A 20,004-nucleotide genomic window follows, 5' to 3' on the forward strand; every position below is an offset into this window, starting at 1 on the left:
AGAGAAGTTCAATCCCTGGCTCCTTTCCCACCTCCACACCGCTGGACCAATCACGGTGTGAAGTGGGTTTGAATGTCAGATTCGGAAAAAGGATATGGTCGGACACAGACCCTCCTAATCCAAGGTCCGAAAGCTCTTGGGAGAGGGGGTTTCCGAAGCTTGTCGACCATCCAACAAGCAGCACTGACTAAGTACACCGGCCCCTTAAGCCCTCTATGACAGCTATAGGAGAAGAAGCAGGCCAGTGGCAGCCAGGAGAAGGTGTATGAGTCACTCAGCCTATCCTTAGTAACCTCCCATTAGTTAAAGCAGACAGTAGGAGGATGAAAGGCACCAGAGAATTCTCTTTTAGTTATCTGCCAACAGCTTTCTACTAATAACTGTCATTTCTAAATGTATAGGTGCTTTCATGTTGACAGGAGTGACCTGATGTACAGTGTCTTCACATCTTGGAGTATTGATATACAGAATACACTGCTCTCCCTAACTACTACTTAACTTCAGACACATGACTTGAGATAATGTCTAATTTAAGCAAAACGTGGGGCCAAATTATGTCCCACGATTTGTTTTATACTGTTTGACTTTCTTTGATGAAATATGTAAGTTTAAGTAATAAATAGACTATTAGAAAACCACTGGACAGTCATCTACTTCATGTGTCCTGTATCAGTCATCTAAACATTTCTCTCCTCTAACCAGCTCTGTAAAGCTTCAGGTACACTGATTCTAGGGATTCCCCTTCATGTGTTTTATCCAGTCCTGCTGTTTTATTTGGCTGATGGAGAACAGGATGTGAGATTTACACCAGCAGAGAAAACCGGGGGCAAGTTGAGACGCAAAGATGGACACAGCGGTTAACTCTCTGATCGTGTCACCAGAGAAGAGAGATAAATGGTGTAAGGAAAACAAGCAAGGGGAAGCGGACTATTTTTCTAAAAGCTGCACGGAAGTTTCTAATTATATCCACTCTGAGACCTATAACCTCCACTGAGACACTCAGCCACACACTGACTTGCATTCGGCAACATCTACACACACACACGCACACCGTCGCAGAGGCGTAACCTTTGCTGGCCTTGCAGTCCCCTCCGAGCAAGAACCAAATTAGACGGCGAGAGGAAAATAATGTCCCCCGTCTTTACTGATGTTAAAGGCCAGTAATCTCTCATTTACACTGACATTAAGTAGAGGCAAGTTTCACACTAACGCACTGCTGTCATCAAAATTGCGAGGGGGAAGAGAAAAGAAAAGGTAGAACTAGAAGTAGAAGGTAAGGGGTTGATTGAGGGCAGGGCTGTCATGCCTGGTAATATGGAAGCTAAACCACAGTGCCCCCAGCCCCAGGTGGGCAGATGGTAGGGTGGGCAGTGAGGGGCGAGGGTCCCCCATCTCTAATTCTCAGCTGCACTTGTAAGATATGCGCTATGTATGAAATGCGTTGGCAAGGATCCATGTCCTTCAACTCCTTATGTACCCCTAGCGGCTCCACCCAAGCCAGCTGTGTCTGCGTGAGCTCACTGGGCTCTGACAGCAGGGATCAAAACAACATGTGAACCAGCCGTGACACCGACCACCATCATAACAAGTGAGCAGCCATCACGACAAGGCTCCCATAGCTACATCACAAGGGGGTGAGGTGTGTTATATGAGCAGCGCCGGGCATTCTGCGTGTGTGTTTGTGTCTCTATCAAACACGACGATGGCTAATGCATTAGTCAGTCGTCGTGTCACACTGTGATGTTGCTGAACACAATTAGCTCTTTGAGCTGCAGTGGAAACCAAACGTGAACCAACATGAACCTTGGAGCTTTGTATTCAGATCAAGGGAAAGCTCAAAGCTCTAGCAAACTTTGTTACCTTTTATTTTTTTATTTTTTTTAAAGTGAGCACACACACTTACATACCTCACAAAGAGAATGAGAGAGAAAGACAGAATGAGTAAGTAGGAGACAGCAAGAAGATGGGGGGAAAAAAGCAGCGTGCATGGATATTGGTGGTCCAGTCCATATGGGTCAAAGACTGGAAATGTGTGCCTTCCTGTTTGATTATATTGGAGCTCAAAGATAGACAAAGGATGGTAGAAGTATTAGATAGGTCTGCTTATTTTAACTGCTGCACAGGTGTTCTCAATGAAGAAGCCCATTCATGGACTCACTTAATGCTGAGAATCTAAAAAAAAATGATGAAAAGAAAGAATAATACGAAAGAAAAAAGAATAAGGAAAACATCAAAGCTCCGACAGATGAAGTCTCAATCAATTCATAAATGCCTCTGGACTCAAATTGTTCCCGTTTGCAAAAAAAAAAAAACAGGCTCCATCCTTTGAATTATAAAACAGTTTAATGGAAATGTTAAGGGGGGGTTAAATTCATACAACCTGTACGAACTGCCTTAATACATTTACCACATCAAAATGTTGGTTAACAAACCTCGCTCTGCTCTACTGTAGATCCAAACAAAAGTGAGAGAGGGAGACAACGTGAAAAGAATAGGTTGTACAGCATTGCAGCCTTCCTCTCATATCTCACGAAAGTGCACTACACACACACACACACACACACGTTAGTCCTGTCACACTTGGGTCAATTTCTCTTGGCAGCGAGGTATTGTCAGTAGTGTTTGTTGGTGACTGGAACAGATAATCAGTTGTTTAGCTGTCCTTTTCTTCCCACAGGAAAGAGCTGACAGCTTTAGGCCATCACTTAGGTCACATATTAGAGGCCTGCTGCGGTACCTTGGCGTCCACACACACACACACACACACACACACACACACACACACACACACACACACACACACACACACACACACACACACACACACACACACACACACACACACACACACACACACACACACACACACACACACACACACACACACACACACACACACACACACAGCAATGCTGTGCACTGCACTCACAGCAGATGGAGTCCTGAGTGACACGTCCTGGCAGAGGAAGGTTACATCATGTAAATAATGTGATACTCTGCCAAACTTTAATGACATCAGATTTTAATTCCTCCTCTGTGTTTTATGCCACACATATATCTCAACCAACTATTTACTATGCTGGTTGTCTTCTGTAAGCCTCAGCTGGCATTGAAATTATATTTATGGTAATTATGAACTTGATTATGACATTTTAACTTAATGTATTTTTTAAGTTCAGAACACTCACACACCAAGGTATTTCGCAGATATTCTCCACTTGACAGCGCAGCCCTGCTAACCATATGCCGTTGAAAACTGATTATTAGATTTGATTAATGTGTATCATACACAATTACTGAAATATAACTGAACACAGTGGTCGTTTTTTGGCACTGCTCCTCGACAGTGGACATGTGCCGACACGACTAAGGGAGTTAAAAAGGCCAAGCAGCTGCAGAGGCAGACGTGCCTTCTGCTTGAGCCAAAACACTGTTATATGTTGAAAGTATATTTCACTGTATTGTTTACTTAGAAGCCCCCAGATGTTGTGAACATGTGGATGCTTTATATGGTAGTTAACAGCAGGTCACGCTTGGACTGCCACTCCCTCAGAAACAATTAATAAACCATAAACAGTCTAATGTCCTCTCCGCTGAGCATTAAGTTCATACTGCTTCCACGCAGAGAAGAAAGGCAGTGAAAATCCGCTTTTGGTTCAGTGTGCGTGTCTGTGGGGGGGGGGGTCTTTTAACTTTTTACAACTCCTCTGCCTCAGAGCTGTAGCTGTATAAACAAGGTGGTTCATTTGACCAGCAATGTGGAGACTGTTTCTGTGACAGTAAACTGATCATGGTGCTGAACTTCCTGACCCAGGCTGTTGTTGTTTGCTGCCATATGCAGACATCTAATCTGAAATGTAAGAATAGTTTGTTTCAAGTGAGGCTTGTTCTAACATGATACAAGTAAATATAGCTGTTGTCTGGTGGCGTCTGGTCTGATTAGTGTGCAATGAAAGGCTCCATTGAGCACAGGAATCTGGTTTATGCAACATGTCCAATTATAAATATAATAAATGGATGACTAGATCCCAGCTTTGAAGGCAGATGGAAAAGTCATCATACCAAACGAGCCTATAGGGAAACAGAAATGTCTGGCTACAGATTTTTATACTAAACCAAATGGTTTGATCTTCCCCTGTGCTAAAGGTTCAATATGTCAAACATGTAAATGCTTTTAAGGGCACAAATTCAACAGTATTTGAAGCAAACAAAAAGATTTGTATAAATAAAGTTTCAAACATGCAGACCCAATGTGCAGTTTGGGTTGAGTCATCACACGTGGCTTATCCCTTCCCCAGGATCTTCTAGCAGGGGTGAGGGGTCACCCAGCCATCAGAGGAAGCCTTCACTGAGTAGCTGACCCCTCCTTTGGCCCCCACCTTTCATCTGTCTCTCTGATTAGTTTGCCCATGTGACAGATAGCAACTTAAAATGAAACGCCCCGTGGGCACCCTACTGGGAGAATCTCTCAAGCAAGCAAGATATATGTACACTGTATGCATTCTTGCTGATCTGCTAGTGAGTGCACTTTCAATTACAAGACGAGAGGTGTGCCTTTAGATGTTCACTACTCATGGCTCACAGCTCTGCTACAGTAGGTCTGTTGGCTTCTAGAGAGTAAATCCATCCACTTGGCTTCAGCAGCATATCAGGTGTCCTCTGCCTTGTCTCTTGTGTGTGATTGGTGTATACCTACCCTGCAGCTGCAGATGGGACTCTGCTTGATGTGGGGGCATCCAATATCCATTCAATCTAGACATTATGTAATGGACAGCTAACAGAGGTTCAAACTAAACCTCACAGCCACGGTGTCTTAACAGCCAGAATGTGGTCGCTGTTCTTATAGAGGAGGATGTGAATTGTTTTCTATTATTCTTTTTTTGCAGATGATAATTCTTTCTACAGCTTAATGTTCTTCTGTAATGTATACATGTTCTCGTTCAGATGAAACACGAGCACTGACTGTTCCTGGTAATCACTTCGAGGGTGCATTATTCCTCTTGAAAAATGTCACATTGTCAAGTTCAGGACTTGAACATTGTGCACGTTAGTCTCTACCTATTGTGGAGACGTGACAAAAGAATGAAGTGCATCACGGGTCTGAAGGTGCTCTTTAGACAACAGGTAACGTTTGTAAGAGCTGATTTCAAGATCTCCCCCTCACCTTCCACTTAGAGAAGTGTAGGCTGCGTGTTGATGCAGTCATCAGGGGGTGATTTGGCTGATATACGAGGAGACCTATTGCTCATCAGAAAGCTATCCGCCATGCTGATTGAGTCATATGTAGAGCTGCTGGGATAATTTGTCACAGGCCTGCCAGGTCAATGGACTTTGATTGGAACACGGTATGAACTCAAGGATTTCCACTGAGTTGAGTACTCTCACACCCTCACACAGTCTCAAGATCTTTCCTTACACCCCGCCACATTCTGATTCTCTCTTCTTATAGCTTTCTGAGTCACGCTCCGGCCTTGTTTTTTTCCTTTTTTTCAAACTTGATCAAAAACTATCCATCTCTTCTTTGGTTTCTGTGTTTCTTTCAGCTCTCTTTTCTCTCTGTCTCCCTATATTTCCCCGGCCTCTCCCTGGCCTCAGCCTGGGGGCCCGCTCTGCTTGTTGAAAGGTAACAGAATCTTCCGGAATGACCCACTGAAATCGCTAGGTTGATTCACTGATGTTTCTGTCAAGGAGAAGCAAAAAGTACAGGACTGTATTTCTCCCCCACAAAACTGGAGGTGTCCATTACAGTAAAGATCTGTGTAAAAAAGAAAAAGAAAAAAGGGGGCCCTGACTGATCAGTTTTAATGTGACAGAAAGAAGAGGGGATCAGTACATACCCACACACACAAAAGTACATACACAAACAGATATTTCCAAGAACAGAAACCTTGTCTGAGACACCTGTTCATTTTGCTGTTAAGTTTGAAACTTTGAAACATGTGGCTTAGCTGGGGAGCTGTAACTCTGCCAAATGCTTGAATATACAAGTTCAGCTGTGCACTGTAACTTTTAACACTTCACAGTGAAAATCACAGCCTTGGCACTCCTAAGCCGAGAAACTCTGTTCCCCTTCATTACCTTTCTCCAGAAAAAAAGGAAAAGGGAAAAAAAAGGAAGACAGCTAGTTTTTATAAGAGGGAGGAAGAAATGATGTGGACTTGAATAACTTCCAGAAGGAGCATGGCAAAATACCTGCAGTGAGTTTCAAAAACCACAAGATCTTTCATCTGACTGTTTTGGCATTGCCGGGTGGGAGCCTCGGCACTGACCATAACATAGGTATGTCTAATCCTCTTTTATCAACAATATCGCACAAAGAGTATCGGTCCGAGTGAAGAGGGAGATTCTGCAGACATAAAAGGCTAACGGGGGAGTGTTGCATGTCTGTACCAACATTGTCCTGGTCCTTATTATTCTTTGCACATAGCTGTAAGTCTAAACAAGGCCCGCTTCCTGAGGAGGACTGCTGTGCACTCACTGCACTCACACTGGCCTTGGTGTTGTTCTGCTCCAGCGTGTGTGTGTGTGTGTGTGTGTGTGTGTGTGTGTGTGTGTGTGTGTGTGTGTGTGTGTGTGTGCGCACTCACACTGGCCCTGGTGTTGTTCTGCTCCAGCGTGTGTGTGTGTGAGGCCGCTGCGCTGTTGAGATGACCCTGCTTTCTTTCTATAGGGGCTTTCACACTGCAAGAGCTCAGCCCCTGTAAAGAGGGAGCCTGTGCTGGTACCTCTCTTAGCCTCTCTTTCTTGTGCTGGAGTCTCTCTCTCTCTCTCTCTCTCTCTCTCTCTCTCACAGCTTGAGTACTTCCAGCTGCCGACATTGAATACCGCCTCCCACACACGCACACACTCACAGGTACACACTGGTCCACTATAGAACACAAGTACACACACCGCATATGCACATATACACATACCTCCCTCATTAACTGAAATGCCTGCAGTAGTTTCTCATTGCCTCTGCATTTGTCCTCCCGCTTTTATATGTGGTGCGTTTATGGTGTGGGTCTACATGTCTACACGCACACCAGTCCCTTCACCCTCATCTATCCTCCTGTGGCTGTGCCTTCAGCCAGGGTGGATATGGATGATGATTTATTGTCCATATCCATAATAGACCCTCCAGTCTCTTCACAGAAGCTGTGATACAGGGCAGGCACTCGCAGTACACCAGATACCTGGCCAAGAAACTCACCTCGCAGCAAGGTGTTCTTCCCTGACACCAAAGAAAACTCCAGCAAAGGAAAACTAAACAAACAAAAAAAAGAGAATGCAGATCCACATCTCTGTCTAAGAACATGACTGCGCCACTGTCTGCATGCGGCCCGGTAGAGACTCAGAAAGAAATACAGATGTACGTGCTTTTATACACCCACGCATACACGCAGGAGAAAAGCGAGAGTCCCTCAGTAGCAGCAGTACATCTGTCAGTTCTTTCATCATGTTATGAAATAAGAGAAGAGCACCAGAGGAACCTGTTGCTGGGCTATAAGACTGAAGCAACCTAGAGAAAAAATGGTAATGCAAGCAAGAGCGGCGGCAGGGGTCTGCCGGGGTGTAACCATAGCTGCTAAACTTGCATTCAGGCCTTTTCCAGAGCTGGGCTCGGGGTATGCAGACGACCTAGGGGCTGGAGACTTAGGGAGGACTTTTAAGCCTCTTTGTCAAGCTCCTCGGAGCTCAGTCGACCGCTGTGAAGAGGCCAAGTCATGCAGCTGTCTAGCAACAAGAACCCCTCATACCACAGATACTGGCCTGTGGTTAAGGAGTGTGTGTGTGAATGAGTGTGTATGTGGTTCATATTGTGTGCCTGAACATGTGGGTTTGAATTTGTGAAAGTGGGCCATTGATGAATATCGCACCAGGTGAGACACTAGGTATGTGGAAGGCTGATGAATCCAATACAAATACACTGTATTCACTGTATATGAATCCATCAATCAAATATTATTCAAAGTGTAAAATCACAATTAAACATGGTCTCGGTGCACTTTACAATTAAAGGAACACAGAAATAACAGACAGCAACAAAACAATTGAACAGCATTAAAGCAGCGATAAACAATACAAAACCAGCAACATAAGAGAATAAGTGAAAAAGGTTTGTTTGTGAAGGACGCAGAAAGGATGGTGTGTTATGGTTGGCTGTAGTATAACAAGTAGAGGTGGGTTTTCAATCTAGATTTAAAAATGTCAACTGAGTGAGCTTCTTTAACATGTAGTGGGAGGCCATTCCAAAGATGAGGGGCACAGTAGGAGAATGCTCTATAACCAACTTATTTTTTGTTTACTAGGTGAATTAAAGAAATAGTCACATGCCCATATGTACATAGAAACAGATTTTGGTCGCTCTAGTTGTTCCTCCTGTACATACTGGCCAAAAAGAAAAATGTCCTTAAGGCGATTTTTTATGTAAGTGATGGGGGACAAAATCCTCAGTACTCATTCTGTTTAAAAGTGTATGTTTGAGTTCAGCTGAAGCTAATATGAAGCTTCAGCACTCTTACATATGGTTGGTATAAATACCAAATTTCCTCTTCAGCAGCTCAACAAGGAAGCACTGTCAAGATAACATGATGTTGATTTTTGGTGCTAAAAAGGCCGTAACTTTAAAAAGATACACTTCATTTGTCAGACTGCTAGAGCCTCATGTTAACTTCAGCTGAACTTAAAGAGATATTTTGCTGATTTAAACCAGCTCTATGTCATGGCAGTGTGGGCAGTATGTGCAGATGAACCGTGTGTGCCTTCCCTTCTTGGCCGCAGCGCACAGAACTCCCAGCTGAGCAGAGCAGCGGAGGTCTGCAGAGATCAACCGGATGACCCGAAAAGTGTAATGGAGGTCCGCTGAGATCTGCCAGATCGTGGCAGACCTCTACTGCTCTGAGCTCGGTGCAATGCCACCACGGAGGGAAGCCATACACCGTTAATCTAAACACACTGCAAACACAAAGATGACACAGAACTGGATTAAAATCAGCAACGTATCCTTTTAAGACTGCACTTTTACACAGAATGAGGACTGTGGATTTTGTCCTTCATCATTTACACAGTCTTAATGACCACTATGGACAGGAAAAATAATTACAGCAACCAATTACTCTTTCAGTATATATGGGCATTTGAGTATTGGTTTAAAATTGACTTTGAAAAAAATGTCAGCCAATCATTTAATTGATCATGACCCCTGCAATGAATCAATGTTTTCGTGGCAGTTGTGAAAAGCAGTATAACAATGACAGTGATGTATCAATGCTTGAGATCTACAGTGCTTTTAATAGACATCTCATTTACATGGCATACAGTCTTTGAAAAAGCACCTCCATCAACACGCCACAGTCTTCTCGAGACTTGTGACGTGCGATGCAGACAGAGCCTGTGACATTGGACAACATGGTAAACCTTAATGCTGTCTTTCCTTGAAAGCATTGTTGGTGAAACTAACACCTTCTTTGGAATGCCAGAGAACTGCCTGGAGACATGGAGGAGCTAGTTTTATGAAGCCTGTCCCTGCACTGCTCCAAATGAGCCATGGTGAATTCTTCACAGCCAGTCAATCCCTGGGGAGGCAGTCAAGAAAACCCTATTATATTTGGGGGCAGGCACCGCTCAAACTGACAGCAACTGCTGCGACAGCATAGCTCGCAGAGAGAGAGAGAGAGAGAGAGCGCGAGAGAGAGAGGTATGTTGGCCATCTCTACGTGACAACAGAGTAAATTGCACACAAGTTGGTCTCATTTGCTTTGGATGGTGGAGCGGCACACATAACAATGGACTTTGCAGATAAAATTGAACAAACTGAATTATGCTAACAACTCCAATTCAAAATGACTCCGTCTTCACTATTGTCTTGTAAATGTTGGTTTGCTGATTTCACACAAAAAGTAAATCCATTAAACAAGGTGGTCTGATTTTTAAAACAAATAGTTGCTGGTGTTGCTTAATATTTGAACAGGATATGATTAGCTGATTAAAATAAGTTATAGCCTGAGTTAAAGCTGGACATTTTTCCTGATGTCCCTTTATGTTCAAACCAATTGGCCCACCATTATTACCATTTATAGTCTCACACACCTGTAAAATTGTGCACATAGATACACACAGAGAAAACCACAAACTGGAACAGGGCAATTACTGCAGGCATGTGGTCAAAAGTCCCTTCTCTACAGTATATGTATAAAACATTAAAGCAAACAACAAAAAAGTAACATGAACAGAGCAGAAGCATGGGAGGAGCCGAGTCTACGAGTGTTGGTTTCAATCTGAGGGATAACATAGAAAAGGTCAAGTCTGAGTCGGCAGATCACACATAATCACCTTCCACACAATGCTGCTGCCCTATTCCACGGTAGCCTCCTGATGACAGGAGGAGATAGACAGACAGAGGAAGAGACAGACAGATAGAAAGCAGGGGGAGAGAGAGAGAGAAGGAAGGTAAGAAAGACTGAAATAGGAGGAGAAGGCGGCATTATCATTCCAAGCATCAACCCCATAGCAGATGTGCTGCTTGTCTTGGGCTGTGAAGGAGTGGCGTGCGACCCTGTTCACCTCAAGCCTAATGAAAGATTGACTGACTGACTCACCTCACTATTCCAGCCTGTATGTATGCTCGACCAAATATTATTGGATGCACGGCCTGGAAATTATCTAGAGGCTTACAGAGGATGGGGAAAAAAAGGACATCACAGGACATTGTCTGAATGCAGGGCCATAAAGTGAACTAATTAGAAAGTGAACTGCGGGTCTGTGCTACAGGCAGAGCAGCACAGCCAAATGACAAGAGATTTGTTTGGGTCTAGTTATGCCAATGATTTGACATGGGTCTAGACTCAAGGTTTCATGGTAATCTTGGAGCTTATTTCATATCACAGTCTATGATTTAGAAAATGCAGAGAAGACACACACAGGCAAATAGAATTATATTACTGAGAATTTATAAGGGAAAATGGCATCCAAACATACACACAAAACTAAAACTAAATATATTACAGGTTCCTGTGTAAGAAGCAAAATCAGAATCATTGGATGCCAAATCAAAAGACTTTCTCTTGAAAAAAAAATAATCATAATATAAGTTTAAATTGATGACCTTGTTAAGCTACAGCCGAACATGCATATATATGGACACACTCGGAAATATACGTGCGTACATACAAACAACGCTCAATATTCAAAGTCCTAGGTCAGTCATTCTTCCTGTGGCAGCATGGCATCACGTCATGATTTTATACAGTAAATCAGCCTTCATCCCACCCCCTGCCAATGGTCTATTTGTACATATACAGCAAGAGATTACACACAGAATACACACTGAGCAACCTTGGTTTGAGTAAATAAATCATTTGTGCATTCTGCACCATGTTTTGAAGAGCCCATACCTGATCGGTCTTAAAAGTATCACACAATTAATGTTTACGCTGGAGGTCACAGAGCAAGGATAAGCAACTAAACTTGACTGAATGCAAATAGGGTACATGTATAAGCAGCGAGCTACAGACATAAAAGCACCCACTCAAGTGTTTATGAAAAGACAATTATAGTGGGAAAGATACAAAAACATAATTATTAGGTGTAATAATTAGAAGAGGCAGTAATTTTGTATTATTACTCACACACAAGCTATAAATCAGCAATGTGTTCAGCTTCAGTGTTTTTCACCTCTGTCATACAGTCTGTGGTACTATAGCTCTTATTTACAGTAATACATTAAATGCTGTAAAATACCAAGAACGGTGATATTGATTACTGACATATTATGATCAATATAAGGAGTACAATTGATAGAAATAAAGCATTTTTTTTTCCATTTCACACCAAGTACTGAGGAGAAATTAGGCATCTTTAGAGGTGTCAGTAGGCAGAATTATTGCAGCAATTCATGTTTCGAATAATGTTTGCCGGATGAATTAAGATCTCCAAATCAGATGTGTGAACCTTAAATCATCTTGTGTCAAAATGAATAATGAAGTTCTACAGACATGAAGACGGGTGACTCTTTCCGCCACATCCAATTAGTTCTTCAGTGCCGTCTGGGTGCTTTTACAGTGTCAATCAGCAGGCAGTAAACATCGTCTTTCAGCAGCAGTCTACCTCAGGGGGACTGCCTTTAAACAACAAAGTCAGCTCTTTGATACCTCCCCTTCTCACCTTTCAGCACAGCCATCCCCAGATGTAAAAGTGCACTTTCCCATAAAACACAGCCACGAAACACTAATACACCCTCTTTTTAGACTTTATGGGCTCTCCTCACACAATTACCCATGATCACACAATCAGCGTTTGATTTTACAACTCAGACCGGAGCTGTGTGTGTGTGAGTGTTCGCATGCCGGCGAAGGGAAAAGGGGGAGGGCGCGGGGTCTTGGACAGGGGTCACGCCACAGACATGTGGGAGCAAAAACAGCACGTTTATATACAGACAGGCGGGCTTGCGTTGACACAAACCCAACCGCGCACACACAGAGCTGAGCAGACACATGCATGCAAAGGCACAAACACAGATCTTCCCCTCCACCCGCTGTCTCTCTGTGGCCTCTCTCTCCTTGCCCTTAGCTGTTTCCCAGATTCCAGATGACGTCCTGACAGGAGGGCTGAGTGACTGGAGGTGAGGCTGTGTGATGACAGACCAGGGCCTTTATCAGTGACCAGCACACTGCCAGCTTGCTGTTTGAAGATTAACTGGCAGATTGAAACCCCAAACTGCTGCCGTTCCTGCTAGACTCCCTGCCTCTTTACATATATCTTCTTTTTTTTTTTTCTTTTAACCCTTCGCTCACTGGCTGCAAGAGCTCTCCGGGTTTAATGTAATTGGCCTATTTCCTGCATATGAAGTTCCCGGTTTGTTGTAATTGACTAGGTCTTTTATTGGCTGTGAGACAGGTTAAATGGGAACCAAATGGAGAGGCAACACAGGAAGCTTAGGTCCGGGCTATCTGATACTCATCAAATCAGCCAACCTGGACGCAGAACAGCTAAGTGCTGAGAATGTGGCTGCAGTGATTAGCAGCTGCATGAGGATTAGTATGTTAGTATGGTATTGGCATAAGTTAGTTAATGTTGGCTGTGAATGATGTATTTTAGATGAAGTCATCTCCATAATATGACTTATTAGCTTAGTGCTAAGAAAGGGATATTTTAAGCTTTTTCTCCCATGTGGAGTTTATTTTTCTTCTGGTGAGCGAAAGTGAATCCTTATCAGCCAAGGATGTCAAGATCAACTTCCTATTTTATTTTGTTTTGTAGCTGCAACCATTATAAATTCTCTACAGCTTTCTCTCAGTGGAGAAGAGGCCTGGAGATTCAGCTAGTTTCATCAAAACATCTCATGCCACAGTAAATGCCATTCAACAAATCCGATATTCTGCTCTTTGATGTTTGCCAGAGTAAATGGACTATCAATGCAACGTATAAACACTCCTCTATGCTAATGCTCCTCTGGGGGTCTTTGATGGCACCAGTAGTATCTGTGAAGTGTGTTTTGAAAAATTGCATTGGTAAGCCATCCAAACAGCAAGAATGAAAGCCTATTCACTCACTGTGCCTTTTCAGCCAGGGGGGGAAAAAAATAAATAAATAAAAGAGAGAAAATCTAGATTTGGAAAATGGTACTCCGTAGTGGGGGAAATGGAAGCATAAACAAGGGACAGAGTAAGTTACTTGTAACAGGCAGCACAGGCCAACCAAGCCAGTACTGTGGCAGGGGTCCAGTTGACTGCCAGGTGACATCATTTGGCATTGTTTCACCACTCCATTTATTTTATTGTGCTCATTGTCCTCCCACATTCACTCAATCAAGTGGGTACTTTTTGTGCTGGTTGTTTAGGTAGTCCAGGTGCACCATGCTAGTGGAGGCTTCCTGTCTCCACAGAAGTCCTTTCAATGCCTCTCCTGCCGCGGGTATTGTCATATCCCACAGTGCATCTGAAAAGAAGCAGCAGCCCAGCATAAATGTCAGAGAGGTGACTTGTTTTTAACTCTTAGCGGGCACTTAATGGCTTGTGTGCGTGCGTGCGTGGGTGCGTGCGTGCGTGCGTGTGTGTGTGTGTGTGTGTGTGTGGGGGGGGGGGTGTGTGAATAAATCAGCTGCCTCCTGTGTGCATTTCCTTACTTTACTTTGCTGTACAGGATCTTAAGTCTGGATTTACAGTGTGGCGCCCCCTGTTGAAAAGCTCACCAGTTTGTTGACATTATGATTTACTTGAAGGTATCTTTTGACCTTAAATAATGCATTTTCTTTTCATAGAAGATGTGGCAACTCCATGAGTTTTTTTGTGTATTCTCAAATTTCTCAGAAAGCAACTCTGTGTTTTGATTTCTGATTGGCAAGGACAAACAAAAATTCTCTGCCTCAGGAACAAAGCGTAAAAAGACTCAAAATATGATGACAGCCAAATGAATTCTTCATTGTGGTATGGAATTGGCTTAGCTGACTCTACCAGTATTTGTGGTGATTTCACACTTTCCGGCAGAGCTTCACACTTTCCAGTAAAAAAGACAATTTATTTTCAATCATAGAGGTGCTACTGTATCACTCACAATGAAGGCTTTATTAAGTGGATGTGTGTTTTAGCAGCACAGCAGGACAATGAGACGAACATGGCTAATGACTATAACATGAGTGAGAAGACAAATAGAGGCCGAGCCAGAGAGGAAGCCACAGAAGTAAAGCCACGTCAGGTTCAATTAGACCATCTGAAGAGCTTAGCAGGCATGGCTGACAAAGTCCAATTTGTCCAACATATTTCAGCCCACCTTTCCCACATGTGTTCGCTATTCACAGCTTTCACCACAATGTTTGGACAAATATTCACACTTTCCCGCATAATCCTCTAAGGGAAAGATGTCCTGGGCTTTTACTCGGGGTTCAGTTTATCTAGGAAAGCCATCAGCCAAGTTTCCTCAACATGTAAGTTAATTCCCCCTCTCCCCCATGCCCCAAGTGACAAGGGATAGGTCTACAGAAAAGGGAAAAAAGACACTTTTCTGTCTGTTTTCCTCTCTTTTTCATTTACCCACGGTCTGTCTTTCTGTTGTAAACACACAGACACATGCAGAGCTGTGCCCTGTGGTGAATGTCTCACATATGCCATCCAGTTAGCGGGGTATTTTTGTCTGTGTGAGTGGGCAGCGGTGTCACTCAGCAAGCTTTTTTGCTCAGCAGAGGGAGAGCTGTGAAAGCCAGTCACTAACAAGCAGAGAGATTCCCTCCCTGCATCCTACAGCCAGATGGCTAATCTCGGCAGACTAAGAAACATACTTTATAATCACATTTAGAGAAGTGGGAAAAAAAATAAATATACACTAAAACCATAACATTTTAAATGCCTTGTGGTTCTTAACAAGTTGTCTAAAATGAGGTGACAACAACATCAAACAAAGTCAATCTTTTCAAAATGGATTCAATAATTAGACAGTGGAACGGCCTTGGATAGCTTGCAAAACAGACACCAGTGCTTGAGGCTGCTCCTGCAAATTGGAATAATTTGTGTTTTCCGGGCTAGTCTACGGCCTGCCGGAAGTGGATGATGGCTGAAAAAAAATCCCAGATTTATTTATATATCTATTATCTATTTTTCTCCCTCTAAGTAAGGGACAGTATCCATGGCATCCATGCCTCCTAGAAAACCCTAAAAAAAAATAAGATAAAAAACTAAACACTCCCCTTATGCCTACCTACGCCTGTGGCCTGAATGATGACAAGTTTGATTCCTGCTGGAGCCGTGCCAGTGCATTGCCCGAGGATGCCCCCGGGTGTCTGAGGCAGCGTATCCATTAGCTACCTGTGTAGACTGCTCCTTTGAGATACACAGACTCTGATGTCTGCTTCCCTTCCTTTCCAGAGATCTCTGAGCCATACACCCACACACATACACACACACACCTGAAGCCTACCATCTGGCCAAGACATGAGATCTATGCTGCCACTGCCTCCAATGGTCTGACTACTTAGCCCTCTTCCCGTCACTCAGCCTCGTCAGCCGATGCTGTCAGCACAGGTGGCATTCCCTTATTCCTTCTCTACGGGGGAAAGAACAACCTGACAGAAGCTTTGAGCTACACACACAGTGACCAGGAAAATAGAAACCCATGTACAACATAATGCAGTGTAACACATTTTAATAGCTCTGCAATAAGTGGCCTGCTGAGACTGTTGACTCAACACAATGCTAATTTGTGAGGTTAATAATTTTAATTATTAACATTACAAAATTACATGAAAGTGTTGAAAAAACAACTTAATCCTCAGAAGGTGGAACAAAATATTAAAAACATCTAACAATTTTTTTTGTGCCTGTTCAGTCTAGTTTTTGACTACAGCATCACATAGAGTTTCCCATGTTACCTGTTGCACAAGTAAAATAGCTACAAAGATACATTTGTTGCTTCATCTTTGTAATTTGCTTCAAATTAATAAGGTTATGTATTGAAACTGAGCCTTGATTTACCACTTCAACAAACATGCAATGCATTCAGTTATCTGTGCGCCACATGCAAAGCCTAATTTATGTTATTTACTCTCTGTAGAATCAGACACCCAATTTTATGAACACCAGGAATCAGGAACAGCTGTTTGATAGAGAGAAACTAATGATGTCATGCCCAGAATCATCTGCGGGGAGCCCAACACCGTGGGGGCTGTCACTCAACAACAGAATGTCAGCGGCAGCAGGGCCTCTGTTTGGGGAAGGCACTTGTCAATCATCTCTCGGGCAGTGAGGGAGCAGGTGGGCTGGCCAATCAGAGAAGGTCCCAGCACAGCAGGCCCGGGACCAGGAAGTGATGCGCCATCTGGAGTGAGGACGGACTGTGAGTGGGCAACTGATACAAAGTGATGACATGCTGGAGGAAAGCTGGTGGAGTGTGCTGCTGGATATAACAAGGGCATTTGGATTCATGCTGCCTATCACACCAACTCTGCTGTTAATTCTAGTCAGATGGTGCTTATTAAAGATGTGCACAGGCAGCCATTCCTCTCATATAGGGGTAGAAGACCAGTGTGTGTGTGTGTGTGTGTGTGTGTGTGTGTGTGTGTGTGTGTGTGAGAGAGAGAGAGAGCCAGTAGCTAGTATGATGGGTAGAATACTGTTACTGACATTAACACGGTGCACAATACATGGTATCACAATACTCACACTGATTATTCTAACAGCACACACACACACACACACACACACACACACACACACACACACACACACACTCTATTTCTAACTAGGATGCCACCTTAACTTTGACAGTTGACAATTTGTCAGCTCATAAAATAAAATGGGAAAAAATGGTGGCAGTGAAATCTGGCAAATTGAAAATTATGACATTGAGTTTGATTTGGGGAAAAGGATGAAAAAAATCCATTATAGCAGGTTCTGCATGGAAAGAGCTCCCTCTTTCTCTCTCTCCTCTTTTATGTAACAATGATCTTTTATTTCTTTGATAAGAGACAGATCTGCTGAGAGATAGGAAATGGAATTGAATGGAAATCTTTGCGCTACATTTACTGAATCATCAATGTGATTAATAGCAGTTAACACCTCGTAAAAATAGAGCCGCAATTACAGTGGAAAATTAGGGGCCAGCATTACCATCGTGCTAATAAGTACCGAATATAATTACATTTATCACAGTGTTGTCACAGAGATTGATAAATTCATGCTCAATCTCGTTAATCTCTCAATAACATCCAGCGCAGAATTTAATAATTATATTTTTTGTCATCCTAGATGAAAAAAGGGGCGAAAGAGAAAGAGGTGAGAGATTGCGAGATTAGATGGAGGTAGGAGAAGATGGATAGAAGCAGAGTGACGGGAAAGAGAGAGCAGATATGCTTCTGTCCATCTCGAGCATTTTTCATCCTATTCCCAGCAGAGGGGATAAAACAGAAAATTACCAACTCTAAAAACTGTGTCTTTGTGTGCTTCTCTGAAAGGAGAAACTCTCCAGCACTGAAGAGATAAAGCTCAAAACAAAAGCAGCCTGAATTGGACCAGGATTAGCTTTAATGGTGGTAATTACCAGAGGGGATAACAGCCCGGCCCTCTCTGCCCATCACTGAGGCCCAGAGCAGAGGACAGCAGGAGGGGGAGAGAAAGACCTGAATCAGGGCCCATCCTTGGCTGCCTGTGTGGCTGCATGGTGGCAGCGGTTTAGCACAATTCAATTGTAAAACACTTGGACGACCCATCTATGGCTGGCCTCTCCTGTGCTAAAAGCCACTACTGTATCTCACCGCCCCAATAATGGCTGTGCATAAAAAAGGACTAGGCCCTCCACACTGTTGCTTCTTGAATTACAATCTGAGTTGATGGCATGGATAAGAGTGCCCTAAATTATAGCAGCGGGGGCACTGGGGCCTTTCTTTCTCTTTCTCTCTTTCTCTGTCTCTACCTCATCCTAATGGCTGAGTAGCATCAGCAAGCTGCGCTGTGTGCACCAATAAAACATTATTATTTGGGGCATTGACAGTGATGGGGTCTGCTGCCTAAAAACAAGAGAAATTAAAATGCAACATAGTGCCACCTTACACCCACGGTGAAAGATGGGCCCCCAGACATCAGTGGGAACAAAAGAGAAACGAGAAGAGCCATGTGCAGGACATTCAGCTGCTCAGAGAGCTATAATTTATCTGGTATTAAATCTCTGCTTCCAAACCCTAATTTGAATGTCAGCCCTCCAGCCCCCGGAGCATCACATACTGAATCTAAATCAAATATACTGTACCCATGTGCTGCTGCTATATCCTCTCTGCCAATCGCCCTACCTGTATACAATATTCCCACATTCCCAACATGTACGTGGATGTCTGACCTGTGGTACGTTTGTTTCCTGAAAATCTGATCAATAAAGACCAACCCACCAGACAACCATCCACAGGGAATCTGAATCTATTAATATCTCATATGTCCAGCTGAGCCAGGCTGTCTGCACGGTGGACTGCATCAGCTGATATCACAGATTCAGGATGCGCGGGATTAAATGCTCTCCCCATGTTACTCATCTTCCAATTGATCATATAAATGTATGAATTGCTTCTGTAACCGCATCGAATGGCTGTGTTTATTGTTTCTTTATCAGTGTCAAACAGATGAGGAAGGAGAGCCATGAGTGCGATTTGTTACTAGCATTATGTTTAACCTGTAGAAATCCAGGTTAGGGCCTATACTGTATTATGTGACTGTAATGAGAAGCAACCTGCAGCCTGCTCCATAGTCTTTTTTTAATTGGCTCTTTTGAGCTCTAACAGAAAAGCCTTCACAGGAGAGAATGGACCTGCCATTCAAAACTCCATCTGTGACAACAGAGCTAAATCTGTCGGTTCCACAGCTCTTATCTATGGGATGAATCAAGAGGCATCATCACATTTCTTGGTCTGTTAAAGCTCCTGGTTGACCCCTCTCTCTCTGCTCTCTGTAGGATTTATCTTTTTAATCTATCCACACGCGTGCGACCAGCAGCGAGAGAGTTGGCGTCCGAGTTGTTTGTCTTGTAAGCGTCATTAAGTGTGTCAAGTTTTGTCTAAAAGTTTGTATAAAAGTTTGCCTGAGACTTTCTACTGAGCAGTTAGTCTCCAATCGAAGGTGTTAACCTAAAAATGGAACTTTTATACCTGGTTGTGGCATGGATCCTATCATGTCTGCTGCTTGCTCAGGATTCAAAGCAGGCGGCTACCATAGGAAGAACACAGTACAGCAGAGACCAATTGCTTCATCTTAGCTCTGTGAACCTGCCCAGTGTATCAGATATAACCTTACACTTACCAGACTGTATACGAAAGGATCACAGGCCCGGATCCTCGACATGGCAAAGAAAAAAGAGGAAGCGGGGAAAACGCGGAGGCGTCAGACTACGCCTGAGAAAGCAGGGATTGAGACGGATCCCCCTGCCTACGATGATTATGGGGAATGTGCAATCCCTTAGGAATAAGGTGGATGAACTCCAGGGAAATATCCAGCTACAGAAAGATTTCAGGGAATGCTGTGCCCTGGCCTTCACGGAGACCTGGTTGTCCAATCG

This window comes from Perca flavescens, chromosome 20, assembly GCF_004354835.1.
Source record: "Perca flavescens isolate YP-PL-M2 chromosome 20, PFLA_1.0, whole genome shotgun sequence".
NCBI lineage: Eukaryota > Metazoa > Chordata > Actinopteri > Perciformes > Percidae > Perca > Perca flavescens.